Source organism: Camelus dromedarius, chromosome 13, assembly GCF_036321535.1.
Source record: "Camelus dromedarius isolate mCamDro1 chromosome 13, mCamDro1.pat, whole genome shotgun sequence".
NCBI lineage: Eukaryota > Metazoa > Chordata > Mammalia > Artiodactyla > Camelidae > Camelus > Camelus dromedarius.
Window position 1 is genome coordinate 28,870,334 of NC_087448.1, and position 16,066 is coordinate 28,886,399.

At 35.8% G+C, this 16,066-nt stretch overlaps 1 protein-coding gene across 4 annotated transcripts in view; it reads right to left on the bottom strand.

Moving 5' to 3' along the window:
- The window catches only part of PIBF1 (progesterone immunomodulatory binding factor 1), a 171,044-nt gene that overhangs the window by 139,544 nt on the left and 15,434 nt on the right, over positions 1–16,066 (bottom strand). The window lies entirely within an intron of this gene.

The window sequence follows — 16,066 nt, forward strand, 5'->3', positions numbered from 1 at the left end:
AAACAGTTAACTGAAGAGATTAACCCATGCAGTTTCGGTTGTTGTGTTCAGCAAAATAGGAAATTCTGTGGCACTTGGGGCATATTCCTAGATTGATCTTCCTTGGACTCACCAGACTAGTAGAAAGCAGTTGTAGAGAGACAGGGGAGGGGGCAGAAGTGAAAATCTTAAAAGCATACCTTAACCTGCTTACTACAAGCCTCATTTCTCACCATTTCTCACATTTACACTTCACCTCAAGCCTACTAAAGATCTGAAGTTCTCTGAATGCACTGTGCTTTCTCTAACCTCTCCTCCTCACCTGAAGAGCTGAATATTTGCCTCCTTTAGAGTAGGGTTCTCACTGTATCATCAAAGTAGTTTTCCATGTACCTCATCAGAGTGTAAACATCTTAAGGGCAGGGACTTGGTCTTTTTTGCCACTGGATCTTCATTACTTTACACAGTACTTGGTATACAGTAAGAATGAAATACTTTTCAATAAGTTAATGAAGAAATAAATGAACATGGAAATGGAGAGGAGAAGCAAGACGTGGGGATGGAGTTCCTACTTATTCTTCCTCTTTGAACTCATTCGATCTTGCCAGCAGTCATCAACTCCACCCCCAGAACCTGTCACATTAAATACAGCCTGTCACAAGTCATTCTTTTTTAACGAGCTAGCCAGCTCAGTTTGGTCACATTCAGTCCACAAATACTGACTGAACTAGTTCTAAGTGACTGGTCCTGGGCGAGACACTGTAGATACAAAGATGACTAAGACAGTGTTTTGTCCTTTTTAACTATTAGACATGAGTAAAATGTTAGCTCCCAAATTTCTGTCTAGGGCTGTCTGAAAAATGGTAATTATGGAAAAACTATATTGGGTGTGTTTTGCTTCGGTATAGTATTATGTTCTTCTACACTGATGTTCTCCATAAGAATGGAATGGTACTAGATGGTATTTATTACAGGATCAGAGCTGAGGATGCTCTAAACCTCCCTGAAGAATCATCGTATACATCTTTTCAGATCTAAGTCCCAGAAGATGCTTTAGTTCCCTTGAAGAATACTTTTACCCTTCTAAACACTACTAATCATGTAACTGTTTTGGGAGAGTGAATAATGTTATAGTTAGGATGGACAGCTCCAGAATTCAACTGTCTAGAATTGAATAACCTACAGTAAGACTTTGGGCAGGCTGACCTCTCTGTACTTCAGTGTCTTCATCTACTTCAGAGAGTTGCTGTGAAGACTGTAACAAGTAATACATACATAGTGCTTGTGAAAATGCCTAAATGATCATTAACTGTCAATTAATATCATCACACTGCTTCTTCTTTGCTTTGGCTACCAGAGAGATTATAGCCAAATTGATAGCTTTACCTTCATCACAGCACAAAGACCAAGACAGAATCCTGAGGAATATAAACATTTAAAGGGTGAAGGAAGGGCAAAAAGTCCAGGGTATCCGAGGGAATATTCACAGAAACAGAGGGGAGCCTGGGGTGTGTCACAGACAAATGCCAAAGAGCTGCTCTGAGGAGACGAAGCTGTCGGTGGTACTAATTACTACTGAGAAAAAAACAACAAACCAACCCATTAAGTATTCAGGGATAGGGATGGAAGGTAGACTGCCAGGGACAAAAGCAAATTTATCTGAACATGCAATACATCCTTTCTGGTGCTATTTTACATGCGTTCTCTCACTGAATACTTAACTTTATGACTGGGCATAAGTATTATCCTCATTTTTAGAGATGAGGAAACTGAGGCTTGAAGAGAAAAAATGTCTCAGACCTCATGAACATACAGGGAGGACTCCAATCTAAATTTGTCAAACATCAAGACTGCAGGCAACTCTCCTTAGTTTAAGAATACAGTGGAGAAAGTGAAGTAACTAGAGAAGAAAATAGGGATAAGTGAAGGTTTTTAAAAGATGAGACGAGCTTGAAAATGTTCAAATATGGATGGGAAAGAACAGCAAAAGAGGGACTGATACTGGAGAAAAATGGATGTGGTGAAGGGCACAGGGGATGGGCTCCCTCTTCACTGTGAAGACTGGTCTTAGACCAGCGGCCACGCCCACCATGGCAGGCTTTTCTCCAGCCCATATGGAGTACTACCAGAAACTGACACGCTGTAACTGACTGTACTTCCATAAACAAACAAACCTGATTTTAAATTTGGATGTCCTCTGGTCGCTCTTATCAGTTCTCTACAAGTCACAGAACTACTCCGTACCCTTCACAATATTTTGTATTACCCACTTGGTTACTAAAGGCACGTGATTTTTCGACCCCTTGAGAGTAAGCCTCTTCACATTATAAACAGTAAGAACCAACCAACCAACCAAACAGAATGAGGGCAGATTAAATATGTTTGTGGCAAGAAATTGTGGGAGTTCTCCTTTAAGGATTTCCATTTTCCATTTTCTCATCTGCTGAGAGGGAGAAGGAAAGAGGGAAAATGGAGATGTGAGGAGAGACGTCAATGCCTAAAACAACCTCTGAGAAAAATGAGAGAACTAGAAAAAACAGAATTACAGCACAATTGGGTGGGCCCATTTGAAATCGGTAACAATAAACTTAAAAGCGCTTGCTGGTGCCTCTGTGATTTCCTAGAAAGGGTTGAGAGGCAGGTTTGATAAAAAGACAGTTGGGAGGAATTAAATAACATTGACAAGAGAAAAGTTTAAGACTGATAACATGATGAAGAGGGAAGAAAACATATTTAGGAGGAGATGGATAAAAAAATAAATTACACGGATTGGAAATCCTGTTAAAAAGAGGGTGGAAGCCAATGACTGGGAAACATGGAAACAGAGGAAGTAGTATGTTTAGTGATCAACCTGAATTGATCACTTTAAAAGTAAATCAGTTCTGGGTGACAAGGAACAGAATGCGGGCCATGAACCCGAGTGCTAAAGTGGAGAAGAGGTGCTCATTCAAGGTGAGATTAATTAAGTGCAAGGTCAAGGTTGTGGAGGATGAATCACAAGAAGCAACCCAGGCAGCAACGAAGCAGGAAAGAAGATTAAATCTAGAGCATGGGTTCCACTAAACAACACACCACGTCCCAGTGGTCTGCCAATGAGGCAGGTTACAAGGTGACATGAATGTTCCAAAAAACAGGGGTCTATGTAAGGCGGGGGAGTGCCAAGATCTAAAAGTAGAAAGATCTAGAGAGGATGTCAGTACCTGGCCCTGAAATACATGAGATATAAACTCCCGGTGCAGAGTCATGGGACATATGGATATGTGTGTGCACATATTTTATACATACATGTATATGTAATGTATATATATACATGTACATATATATTTTTCTTTAAATACCATATGACCAAATATAAGCAGAAGTTCAGTACAGGAATGTATATATCCTACCAACTCTTTTCCTCAGGACTTTTCAAGTGAAAAACTTCCCCCTTAAATAAAACTATTACTTTTATTTTTTGAAATAAAATCTGCCTCACTTACTATCAGCAAATAAAATAAAGGCATAACTTTGGGAAAAAAGAAAAGAGAAAAAACCTAAACGCATGACTGGGTAGAATTTTAAGGTGAGGGCTAAAGAGAGCAGAAAAGACTACGTTGTATTATTCCTACACACTCCTCCTGTCTTGAACTCAGTATCGACTTCTGTGGGAAAACTCCAAGTCCCCAATCTGCGTGAGAAGTCTGCCTTATATTTTCCCACAGCACCTGGTTCTCGCCTCTGTCAGAAAACATATCACAGGTGCTGTGAGCGGCCATTATTTGCCTCTCACATCTTAGGGGAAAATTTAAGTAAGTTTTCTATAATCCTAGCATCTAGCACTCTGCCTCTTACATGGAATAAGGTTTACAATTAATGTCTATGGAAAAGGATGAGCAGAAGAGGATGTTAATAGTCCAAAACTAAAGAAGTGAAAAACTTAAACCTTTTCAAACATACAGACACACATGAAACTTCCAGTCACCAGCCCTCTCTAATAGAAACTTTCTAAATAGATAGTAAATAGGTTTGGGTAACAGCAAGTCTCAATTTCCTTTTGTAATCAAGGGGAAAAAAAACTGCAGAGGAAAATAAAGACAACTCAAGTCACTGAGAAGATTTCAAATGTTTGCCAGTTTTCTGTATACCTAGAATGGAGCTGATTTTGATTGCCAGGGTTAATGCCATCTTTTCCGTCTCCTAAATTATTCATCTGAGGAAATAACAGAAGGCTATCTCTAGCCTGAAAAAAGTAAATCTGTTATGGTAATTGCATGTTTTCTTGTCTTGCCTATAAACCCTCGCCTTCCCCCACACCCACTTAAGACCCTGGAGCTCCTTGAAGACCTGCCATTTCTCTGCACACCTAACAACCCTCCCATAGTAGTTACACTGGAAACGTTTGGAGACTCAACTAATGTTGAAATATAAATGGACTATGCAGCACTAGCATTTAGAAAAACTAGCTCAGGATGTAGAAACAGTGGCTTTAAAACTTAAAGTGTTAACTCATCGGGGGCGGGAAGCCATAGCTCAGTGGGAGAGAGTGTGCTTAGGATGCAGGAAGTCCTGGGTTCAATCCCCAGGACTAAAATAAATAAATAAATCTAATCACCTTCCCCACAAAAACAAAGAAAAGAAACAAGAATTCATCAGTTTTCCAACTGAAATCAAAGAATATTATAAATCTGCAAATAAAATGCCCCATTTGAAACAATGATATCTATGCAACACACAAGCAGAATTTTCTCAAGGATTTTGAGAAAGACACCATGAAAGGGGCTTCTCTTTCTTGATCTGGGTGGTTGTTAAATGCGTGTGTTCACTTTGTGAAAAGTCAGTTAAGATTTCTTTATTATACAGACATTTAAAAAAAGTGAAACAAGAGGCTTCAACCAGGAAAATGTTAACTGGGGAAAAGTTCTGCGAGGATGCTTGCCTTAGGAATGGAAGAGGCGACAAGTGAGAGTCATGCGGAAGGGGAGAAGGGCTGAGCAGGATGGAAGGGCGTAGTGAAGAGACATGCATTTTACTCCATATATTTCTCTGCTGTTTGTTTGATATAAGAAACTGAAAAACATGTATTACACAGTGTTTTGGCAAAGTTATCAACTATTAGACCTTTTATATTTATATTGAGATGCCTTCCCCCACTCTCCCCGCCCGCAAGCCTCTTGTTCCCAAATAACAGAAGCTGAGCATTTTGCAATTACAAAATCTCAGAGATGGAAAGATACACTGGACATAATCTACTACTATCTTATTCCCAAGATAAGAACTATAAGGCCTCGAGTGGTTAAATGATTTGTCCCGGATTCCAGAGCTAGCAGAGATAGAGCTAGAATCTAGGTGCTTGAATTCATATGTAGTTCATTCTTTTAATTTCAAGCTCCTGTTTTTTTAAAATAATCTGTTCTGTGGAATCTATAAAACCACTGATTGGAAGTTAATATTATTTACTGCTCAAATCCAGGGTGGTAAAAGACTTCAAATGTAAGTTTTATGGGTTCAAATATGGCACAGGCATAAATCATAGTTAATTTTGGACTCCCTTTTTAAAACAATTATCACAATTATTTCTTAAATATATCTAGAAAAAAATCATTGGACAAACTAACATGAATCTAAATGTTTTCTACAAAGAGTAAAAATGTATTCAAAGATGCAATTAAATAGGCACATTTTCAACAGTCGGCAGCTGTAAACCAAAAAGCAATTACTTTAGATATGATGAATTTCCAAGCATCATTTAAATCTTTTGTTTTTCACACCATGTAAACTAAGTAGAAAGTGGTAACCTATGTGTCAAAATAATTCTTTAATAAATGAAGTGATCTGCCCGGGGGTAGATAGTGCAGCTAAGAAAATTAGAAATGGGATATAGTGCCATTTACCTTATGGTCAATGGTTCAAAGCAGAAGCAGTTTACATTGGATAGCAGTTTAGTGAATGAGAAGCAATGTCTTGGTTAGCTATTCTGGGAAAGTGAGAATTCACTCCTCAGAATTCTTACAAGTTTCACATTGCCTGTAATCTACTTACTCCAAGCAACTAAATACTGAAAAGAACAAGAAACCTAATTAACCTTTTGACTGTTAAGAAACAAGTCTGTTTCGCTGCCAGAGTCTACTTTTTTGTTAAGATCTTCAAGAAACATATTATTTTAAAAGATGTTTGCACTTAAGTCTTAAAAAAAAAAAGAGAGACAAAACTGAAATATTACAAGTCCACTGTGGGTGAAAAAGAAAACATGAAAATTTCAATATTTTGTATTACATGATAATTCTAAGTATCTTTCCAATAAATGTGAATTCAGACATAACAGTTTAAGCTTTTCTAAAAGGAATTTTTTTTTTTTAATTATGAAGGAAGAGATGAGAGATGAAGAAAGGTAACTTGCACCAAGTTGTGGACATTAAATTAAGATAGAGACGTGGACTCAAATCTGTCTCTGCTAAGTGCTCTAGCAAGTCAGTTTCTCTGAATCTTAACTGCTGCTTCTGCAAAGTGAGAACCCTAACTGATTCACTGGCTTATTTATTTTTATGTGCCCACTATTGTACTAAACATTATATTACTATTATTCATAACTAGCTCAAGGATCTAGAACCCTCCACTGTTAAATGTTATGCTGATGTGTTGAGAGGCAGTTTTATTGCCAACATTTTATTCAGCAAACTATTAAAACAAATTTGAAATATTGGTATTTCAATACATATTGACTCAAATATGACTGAACCAAAAACATTTAAATCTTAACATTTTAAAAGAGACTGAGTGACTAAATTATCTTTAAAATCTCCCTTATGATTCAAAGAATTTAAGTACATCAATGCAAAAAAGTGTGGTTTCCCATGACTTTCCAGTGATTTAGACAAGCATTAAAAGTATTAACAAATGTGGATAGGAAGAATTAAGAAACTAAGTTGATTCACCAATTTATAGTGAAGTTCAAATAATTTTTTTTAGTTCTTGAAGCAAATGAGAATATATGATGCAAAAACAGGTGACTTATTCAAGGCAAAAGAAAGTCATTTTTGTTTCACCAGTAAATAACTATAATTTTAATTTTATTACTATAATTTTATTTTAAACACTTTAACAGCTTAAACATACACTAACAACTTTATATAAATAATTGCAAAGATATGTATAGTGGAATTATCACACATACTGATAGTTTAAGAGCAGGATTTTTATATTTTTTGATCTCTTTCTTCCCTCTCTTCCCCAGATAACTCATGTTAAATAACATGCATTTTCCTTATTTTCTCTATGTTTATATGCTTAGGTACACATGGAATACAGATGGGAGGAGGATGGTCATTTTTATCCCCAACCAAAAAAAAAAAGGGAAAAAAAAAAGGAAAAGAAAAAAAAGCAAAGGAATCATTATGTTGAGTCTTCTGCATCTGTATTTTCTCACTTAGCAATTTCTTCTGTAAATCCTAATTAATGATATCCTCCAATTCATTCTTGTCAATGACTGCACAATATTCCACAGTGTAGACTGCACCATGGTTGTTGCAATCACTTCCCTGTTGCTGCAGTCAGAGGCATTTACTGTGTTTTCAGCCCCTTCTCCCCTCCTTGAGTGCCGGCTGTGGTAAATTAAACCTCCTTGTATATGTATCCTTTGTGCTAGTATTCTACTCCATGGGGCAGAGTCCTAGCAGTGGGTTGATGTGTTGAGGAACGCTTACTTTCCATTTTAACGGATGTTGCTAGATGTTTGTTCCAAAAGGCTGCAGTAGTTCACTCTTTCACCAGCAACATGTGTATCTTTTTCCTTATCTACGTAAGTGTTAGACCTTTTTCATTTTTGCCAACCTAAGATCTCACTGTTACTTTAATTGTATTTCCCAAGATGCTAGCTAGTTTGAGTACCTGGCCATTTGGATTGGTACTTTTTGTGAAATGCCTACTTACAGTCTTTGCCTATTCTTCTCAAGTGTAAACTGTTAATTTCTAAGAGCTTTAAATAGTGCTGATATTGAATCTGATAATCTGATTACAATTTTTTCCCCCAAATGTGTACTTTAAATATTAAACTTCGCCTGTGGTGTCTTGTCTCCTTTAAAGCTTTTCGTTTCCCTGTCTTGGCTAAGATTACCCCAACGTCTAGAACAACACTGTCCAACAGAGCTTTCTGCCATGATGAAAATGTTCTGTAACTGCATCATCCGATATGGTAGTCCACTAACCACCTGTGGCTAGTAAGACTGAGGAACTGAATCTTAATTTATATTTAAACAGCCACATATGGTTGTGACCACTGTATTGGATGGTTCAGTTTCAGAACTTAGCTACTGGCAGCGCAGTCCGTGAACCAGCACATGCCAGGGGCACCAATACCATCTGGAAGGCACGCTAACAATCGATAGTCTCAGGCCTTATCCAAGAACCACCATGTCAGTTTTCATTTTAACAGTATCCCAAGTGATTCACATTTACATTAAAGTTTGAGAAGCACTGTTAATAATCATCTGAGTTAGGGATTCTTAAAACTTTTTCATGCCACAGACCCCATTGGCAATCCCCATTGGCAATCTGGTGATACTTGTGAACCCCTTCTGAAACTAATGTTTCTAAGAGCAAATATTAAAATACACGAAACTGCAAAGGAAACAAATTACAGCTGAACAACATGGGTTTGAACTGCGGGTCCACTTACACGCAGATTTTTTCAATGATAAATACTACAGTACTACACGATCTGTGGTTGGCTGAATTCACGGAAGCAGCGCAGCGGATAGGGAGGGCTGACTGTAAGTTACATGTGGATTTCCCACTGCGTGGAGGGACAGCACCCCAGTTGTTCAAAGGGCAACTGTATACTGCAATAAAGCTATCAAAATGTTTTAGAAAATTACATATGTAGTTTTTCACTTGATGTATTAAAGATACGATCTAGTAAGGGGCCTAATAACTACAGAAATGTGGAAGTAGTGACGAGCACAATCTCTGTCTAAAGATATTTGCACTAACTATACTGTGATATGAAAATACCTCATTTCTAATGTTGACACTCATAGTGACAATCCTACTGTGGTTTCTACTTGTATTTATAATCAAAGGAAATGCTAGATTTCAGGAAGAAATGAAAATAACTCATTTCCCATAACACCTGGAGGCCTATGGGCCCTAAATTAAGGATCTGGGTGATTGCTGAAGTAACGGCCCAGATTTTCTTCTAAATGTTTTAATCCAACTGGAATTAATATGTGTATATGTTATAAAATGTGAGGACTTTTTTTTAGCAGATGAATATACAGTTGTGCTAGGACACTTATACTAAAAAAAATTATTTTCAACTGAATTGAACTACCTTCATTGCGGCAGATAAATAGATCTATCTCTATATTCTGTTCTACTGATGGTTGTTTCTATGCCAATATGACATTAGTTGATCATATTGGTTTTCAAGTATACAATGAGTTCTTGGTAGGACCAGCACCTTCACTTCCCCCCACCCTTCAAATTTTTCCCTCACACTTTTCTCGGCAATTTTGGAACATTTATTTTTTCACATAGACTAAAATCATTTATCCAATCCCAATCCTTATACAGCACTTCTCTCCACTGAAAAACCAAACACAGAAATAAGAAAAATATTGCAATATAAAATAATTGCATTTAATTAATATATTAATAGTGAAAACATTGCTATTTTTTATGATTTTGTGTCCTTTCTAAGATATGGTGCTTCCAGGTACAACAGTAAGATTTAATAGTTTTCTGTATAGATATCCATTTTTTTTCTTATGCATTATTTCCCCCCAGCAAGTCCATCTCTAGCAGTTATTTCTCTAAACCTAAAGAAATGCTATTGATCGACTATACATTTATCCTGTATTCAGTTACAGTATCAAACTTCTGCATTAGTTTTAGCTGCTTTTTAAACAGAAAGAAATTTAAAATCTCCTTTTGAATTTTTATATGAAGTTTTTTTTTCTTCTTAGTGCACCTGCTAGAGCCCTCCCTCCAAGACCATGTGAGATAATAGTGAGCAACCCAGTCTGTGTCTGGTTCCTGATTTTAACAGTAGTTTTGTTTTGCTGTTCAGGATAAAATTTTTTACTAATTTTTTTTTGTAATATTTAAGTCTCTTTATTAGGAATGGTCACTAAATTTTATTTTATCATCTTTTATTGTCATACAATCATTGGCCTTTAGCTTTAACTTGCTGATATAATGGATTATCCTTTCTGTTTCAGAATAGTTTTAACATTTAATCATGAAGTATTATTCTTTTGATACATTTAGAATTTTTGCATCTGTAGTAATAAGTAAAACTGGCCTGTAGCTTTGTTTTGTTTTGTACTATCTTTCTCAGAGCATGCCATCTTTTTCAATACTAGTTTGGTACTGTTTAATTAACCAGAATCAGCCGTCCTCATAGAGATCAGCTGTGAGCTCATCAGGCTTCTCCAGCTGTGAACCTGGTAACCCCCGCAGCAGCAGCACACCTGCACCTACTTTGTGATGCCTCCATGGGACCTGTTCTAATCAGGTTCTCCATCTTTGTTGAGTCTTAGTAACCCTTGCTTTGTTGGGACATTTCTTTCAGTTTTCAAGCCTGTCACCATAGAGCTGCATGCAATATTAATGGCTAATAACTCCTTAGTTTTACTATTCTTTTTTCTTTCTAAAGATGACTCCTACATGTCTTCATTTTTCATCTTTCTCTTTAATAATAAAGACATTTTATGGCTACAGATTTTCCTCTGGTGCAACTTTAAATGTGCCGAAAAGATTTTGATATAAAATGTTCTCATTTTCATTGCTTTCTTGTTTTTACTTCCTCTTTGATCTAAAAGATATTTCTCTTGTTTTCCTTTCCTTTGACCTAAAAAATGTTTCTTAATTTCCAAGTTTATTTCTCCTCACCTTTTCATTATTGCTACTAAATTATGATAAAAGTAGGAACTATAAAATCTGTACTTAAAATATTATTATTTTACTATGTGGTCAAGAATATACATGATAGTTTTGTAAACCTCCTACTGATATTAAAAATTTTATTTTCTAGTCGAGGAATGTTAAGATCTATTTATGCCAACAAATCAAAATTACTGACTGAATTAATTTTTCTATCTCTGACTTATTTTATGGCTATTAAATCTATCCAATTCTGAAGGAAGTACATTATATACTTTCCCACCATTATTACATTTTCATTAACTTCTCTTTGTTTTTCTAAAGCCTTTTTTTCTTTATAGTTACTATGTTATTTAATATGTAGTTTATGACTATAAAATCTTATACTATTGTTTTTGTTGCCCTGTTTTGTGGTTTTTAATCTTAAATTCCACCTTATCTTATATTAATATTACATTCTTGTTCATTTTTCATCACTGTAAGCCCATCCTTTAATTTTCAATCTTTATCAATATGCATTAAGCATATTTCTTATAAACAAAACTGAGAGTAGTTTCAAGGTCAATATAAAAGTCTCTTTCAATGGAATATTTTATTCTTCAGCTTTCTGGAGGCAAAGGAGATTTAATCCCTTTATTTGGAGGTGGGTGTTGGGCAGTCAATAGATTTTTACAGGCTAAGCTCTGCCAACAATCTGTTCCGACCTTGCTTAGGGCTTTCTCATACTGTGTCCAGGTTTTCACTCGGGCCAGGGGAGAAAAACCCCAAACTGTGGCAGCCTATCTCTAAGATGGCCTTCGTCAATTTCTTTCCTTGTATATGGCAAGATATTCCCAGACTGCAAAGTGGAGACCATTCCTCTTAACGATCTGTTTGACCAAGAGAATATGTTAGATGTGATGCTCTGGGACTTCAAAGTTATGTCCTAAGAAGACTTTCAGCTTTGGCCTGGGCTTCTTTACGCTTGAATGCTCACTCTGCAGGGGACCAGCTGTCAGGTCCTGAGACTGCCATGTTGCAAGACACCCAACTAGTTACATGGAGAAGCCAACGACTTCCAACGACTCCAGTCTCAGACAGGTAAGAAATATCCAGCTGAACCTGTCAGTCTTCAGAACTGTGATAAAAATTGTTTTAAGTCACTAAGTTTTTAGCATGTTTGTTACATAGCAACCCATAACTGGAACACTAGTTTTCCTAAAGCCCAAAACTTCAATCAGGTCTAGCTGCTTGCTAGCCCGAGTGGCAGCTTGGCTAAGAGGCAGATCACTGGAATTGGGGCAAAAAAAAGAAAAACGAAAAAGGAAATGCATTTAAGTTGACATCTCTTTTAAATAAGCCTGAACAGCAAAGCTTATTCTTTCAGTAGTTTATGTCGACTATATTATTTGACTTAACCTGTTAGAAGAAGGGTTTATTTAGTTTTGAGTTTGGAATGGCTGTACCAAGTAGTATGATGACTCAATTTTGACACTATTTCTCTCCATTTGAACTGTGAAACTTTAGTCATATAGTGACCCATGGTAGCATCTGGCCATTATTTGGCTGAAATGCATATTTTACACATTAAGTTGATAGCTGTTTTTAAAATAATCTTGCAGTGCTAATGCCACGACAAAATATTCTTAGATTTTATAATTACATTAAAATATGTTAATTATGTTGAAGACAAGTAATGGCATTAATAACACACAATATTTAAAATATGAAATTTAATTATGAATATAAAGTGTTTTTTACCTCCATCAATGAGATTTGTGTTCATGGTCTGTGAATCTGCCATATTACAATCCTAGATTGTTTATTAAAACTAAGATTCTTAGTTTCATCTCAGACCAAAATCAGAACCTATGGAAGTATCTAGGAATCAAAGTTTTAAGCAATGTTTATTTTATTTAACTTAAATGTAGTATAGAGGCAAAACTATTATTGTTTACTAATGAATCTGTCAGAACTCTAAAATAATTATAAATGATGAGTATCTTCAAAAACATGTAACTTTTAAAGGAATTTTAAATTCATCAGTTGGGCAGGATAAAAAAGAAACTTCAGAAAACAAATAGTGAATATTCCCTGAAATAAAAAAACCCGAATAACAAGTACGTGTCATTAATGAAATACTTCATTTTCATTCAAATAAAATTAACTGGATTACTCACATATGCATCCCTAAGATGAGCCTCAAGGTAATCTTGCAGAATTTTTCTCAATAAACGTAACTATGTTTCTTAAACAAGGAAGTTCCCTTGAACAAAACAGTCTTCTTGCTTCCTAGTTACCAAAGTTCTCATAAGAGAAAAATATTTCACCATTTCCTCATGAAACTTAATAGCTTTTTAAAGTACAGATTCACTAAAGTCCTACATGGTATTGGTAATATTTCTTTCTTTTGAAATGGGAGAAGCATGCTGAAATAACTCTACAATAGCATAACAGCTGCACACAGCTAAGCTACATGTACTGGACCAAAATTCTGACCTTTCATAAATAGGAAATAAAAGTACAGCACTTACGAAAACACTAAGTACCATACCCAAGCTCATGTATGTAATACAGCTCAAGATATGTTATAATTATAGACTTACTGCCACTTATAAATAAACTCTAAACTTGAAGAAAAAGATGAGCCCTATTTTCCAGTGTTAGTATCTAGACATTATTTCCAAAAAACTAAAGACATGGGAAAAAAAATCCACTAAAACTGGCACTTCTGGAAGAGTGACTTCCTTTTTAAAGGTCAAAAATCACATTCTATTACATTTCTTTCTTTTTAAAAAAATTGAAGTATAGTCAGTTTACAATGTTGTGTCAATTTCTGGTGTACATTCTATTACATTTCTAAATCAGTTTTCCCTTCATATCTGCCATGAACCAGCAGATTACATGAACAAAGGCAGAATTAACTGTGTGCTCGTGGGGCTTTAACGTCTCTGAATGTTTTTGTTAGGTGTAATTATGAAATCAGTGTAATAACTGAGACATCTTTGATCTGAAGACTACATGTTTTGCCAGAAAAGTTTCAGTTTTCAAAAATTCTACCTCCCAGTTATAGATCTATTGAATTTTATTAGAACATAGTATTTGATTGGTTTAAGGCAATTGATAGGAAATAAGGAATATAAATGAAAATAAGGTAACAATGTAACACTTTGGCCTCTGGGTCAAAAATGACAAGATTTTCCGAGTACCTCAACACTAGTTAAAGAAATATATGGATATATGCTGCCACCATGTGGTTAAAAAAAAGAAAATCAAGACCATCTTGGAAAAGACAGAACAATCCAGTAGTGTCAGTAAAATGGAAAGTTTGTTTTCCTAACTCAGTCTCAAAACTCAGAGATGTTAAAAAGAAAAAAAAGAAAAGAAAAAACCAACAAAACCTCAGAGATGTAACTAACAAATATCTTAGTTTCTCTTAGTGAACCACACAGAGTTGTCATGATCCTGTCACTTTTGAGGCATTTAAATTTGTCAGTTGTTGCTCCTTTTTAAAGTTTCTATTAATTTACTCCTTGTTCTATGAAACAGTAGTAACTTCTTGTATTTGTCCTGAGTTTTTCCTCTTGTGGATCAATCCTCACCTTCTGTGATTTTATGATTTGGTGATTTTTATGAACTTCAACCACATTTTTCCCTAGCTGCTGATGTTCATCTGACACATCCTAATCTTTATATGTCCTCAGATAGTAAACTTGGTTCCTCAAATACCAGATTTTAGTTTCTAAACCCAGAACTTTATGGTTATATCAGGAATTCAATAATCATTAATAGGTAAGAAGTGTAAATAACCAAAGTTACAATGTTCAAAACTGTACATTTTGTTCAAGGTCTAGTGTTGTGTTTTATTTTGCTTCTAACATTTTTCTTAATGATGCCTAAAACACCTCATCATCCATGTCAGTACAAAGTTAATACACATTGAGAAAAAGTTTCTCCAACGAAGCTACGGTGCTTTTTAGGGAAAACGGGATTTCAGAGTCAAATATTCTACATGCACAGACTGGATTTTCTCTTTCTTCACTTGTGCTTGAAACAAAATTGTAAGGTGGTTCCACTTCTGGTAATGGCTCTTTAAGTCCCCATCTGACCAACCCTACCGCAGAAGTAACCTTAAATTCTGGACAAAATATAGAACAACTACCTGAAGGCACAGGAAAGTGGCCCAAATCAGGCAGATTCTGGAGAGGAGTCCATCTCCCAGAGGAAGAAGGGAACAGCATTTGGTGAACTTCTGGTCTTTTTTTTTTTTAAATAGCTTTTAGCCTGAGAGTAGGTCTACGGTGTGCCAAGTTGGATGACAAGGGTGCAATAAAAAGTTCTGCGTCCTTCTAGCTTAAAGGACCAGAAAGTAGAGTTTGGGGCAACCCAGCTGTTCTAAGGTGAGGAGGGAATTCCAGAGACAGCCAGAAAAGGGGAACTCTGAGTTCCGTGGATAATCTCTGCTGAATCTCTGGTTGACCTCTGAACAACACACATGTAGGGCAAAACCAAGCAGTCCTACTAAGGCCAAAAAAACTTGAGCTGCTGCCCAAGAGACAGAGTATGCAGCCTGAGTACAAAAAAGTTAATTTCCTGCTAAAACAAAAACATCAGCACTATCAGAATGCAGTCTCCACAAAAAGTTATAATGTTAAGATCTAAATTTACTCTAAGATTTTAGAAAACAATGTAAAGTTATTCAGCATTTGAGGAAACAGGAAAATGTGACCTATTCTTAAAAGACAATCAACAGGCATAAACTCAGAGGAGACCCAGACTTTGGAATTAGCAATGATTTTAAAGCGGGGATTTTAACTATTCTCAATGGTGTAAGGGAAAATATGCTCATAATGAATAAACAAATAGCAGAGAAATAAAAACCATAATAAACAACCAAATAGCAATCTAGAAGTGAAGAATCCCACTCTTAAATTTTACCCTAGAAAAACAAAAACGTATGTGCACACAAAAGTCAACGTTCAAATGTTTATAGCAGCTTCATTTATAATGTCTGCATAGTGGAGATAACTCAAATGCCCATCAACTGGAGAATGAATGAAATATTACCTAACAATAAAAAGGAACAAACTACTGATATATTTAAGAAAATAGTCTGACAATTTCTCATAAGTTAAATGACTGGTGGATGAATAGATGGATAGATATGTGATTAAGACAAGTACAGTAATGTGCTAATGGCAGAAATAAGTGATGGATATACTGATGTTCATTGTAAAATCCTTTCTAG